A 2,000-nucleotide genomic window follows, 5' to 3' on the forward strand; every position below is an offset into this window, starting at 1 on the left:
AATAATTTTTAATTTTATTATTATTATTAGATTTGTAACATTATTTTATCTAGTTTTACGCCCCAAAATTTAATGCACGCATTTATACAATAAACTCTTTAGGTACAAAGTCGAACCTGCTTTTGTGTTTTAACTTTATTAGCTTCTTTTAATTTATTTAGTTTTTAAAACACAAAAGTTTATCAACGATTTATTTCTTTATTAAAAAAACCAACTTTTATTCGAATTTTCAGAATTCGACTGCCAGCTAAAATCTATTTATAAAAATACACAAGTAACATTTGTATTAAAAAATTACATTTCAAGAGCAACTCCAATGCAAAACAATGACACAGCAAATTACCGTGTGAATATATCGGTGTGGACGTAGGACATCCTACGCACTAAAGTACTACTCTTATAACTAACAACCATAGGCGATGTCGCAAAAAGAATTCGCACATTCATGTTCACATGCTGAACCAAGTGTTCCATTAAATTTAGGCTTTTAATATTGCAACATTTTGGAAATTTGTCCAGACTGAGGATTAGCATTACATATTTCCATATTGTTCTTTGACGGGAATTAATCGCTCAATGAAATATCAACCTATGATATTAAACTGGAGTGAAAAGAAATTTTTGTCATGTTAGCGCGGAAACCTCGTTTTACGTGCTATGAAATAGGGAAGATATGGCCTCTTTTCAGCCGTGTTTTAGTCGGGAGTCAATGAAATTAATTTTTTGAGCACATGCGCTGATGTTTATGGGCATACGCAGAAATCAGTTGTTCAATGTCTTTCTAAACTCTAAATCATTTATTCTTATTTAGCCAACTATCAATTTAATAACGACCTTTCCGCACAAGCATAACAAAAAATAGTATACACGTACCTGGGGAAGAAACTGCAAGTTTGTCACATACAGTCTGAAAAACCCCTGTTTCTTCCCTCGATACGTAATGTACTATTATATAAATACCGAGGTCCTATTCCATTATTCCATGCACACGGTATTCAGGCGAAGTTTTAGCCTGCTTTAAGCACTCTAATTTGTTCAAAGTAAACGTGCCGGCCCACCTCGACACTCAGTGAAGAGCACCGCGGTGGGNCTAAACACCCATGGTGGGGGTCTAGGCTAAATACACCAAATCCAAAAGGGCGCAACCTTTATGCTACGATAATGAAAGAAAATTTTTCGGTAATATCTACTCGGGAACCCACTTACTGGCCTACAGATAGAAACAAGATACCTGACTTGATAGATGATAGATTTTGCAGTCATCGGAGGTATCAATAATAATTATCTCAAAGCAGTCATGCTTTGACCTTTCGTCCGACCATTCACCAATAATACTAAACGTATTTAAGCACTTTTATAATGTTCAGACTCCCAATCCAATCATTAATAAAAATACCGATTGGAATGTATTTAAACAGGAAATAGAGAACACACTTAACTGCAACATTTGTCTAAAAAGTCATTTTGATTTGGATTATGCTATCGAGCATTTTATTTCTAATATTCAGAACGCACTAGCCGTAGCAACGCCCCACTACAGTCCCCGAATACAAAAACAGAGACTGCCCCTTCAAATTGTAAAAAAAATTAAGGAGAAAAGAAAGCTGCGTAGTATTTGGCAAACAACCATAAGTCCAATACATAAAAATAACTTAGATAGATCTATCAAGGAATTGAAAATTATGTTGCAAGAAAACAGCTCATCTTTTTGCTTCGCATCTGAGTAATATTTTCAAACCTTACGATAGAACAATTTCAATAGAAGATGAAAACAAATTACTCACAAACGATACTACAGTAATAAACGATAATAATGTTAATATCGTCAAACTCAAAGAAATCGCAGATATCATTAAAAATATTAACAATAAAAAAGCGCCAGGTTACGATTGAATTCCTGGAAAAGCGTTCAAAGAATTACCAAACAAGGCTGTCAGATTTATTACGATTGTAACGAATGCAATCTATCGCCTTTCATATTTTCCAGAACAAAAAAAAAA

The sequence above is a fragment of the Agrilus planipennis genome, unplaced genomic scaffold (genome assembly GCF_000699045.2).
Source record: "Agrilus planipennis isolate EAB-ADULT unplaced genomic scaffold, Apla_2.0 scaffold45, whole genome shotgun sequence".
NCBI lineage: Eukaryota > Metazoa > Arthropoda > Insecta > Coleoptera > Buprestidae > Agrilus > Agrilus planipennis.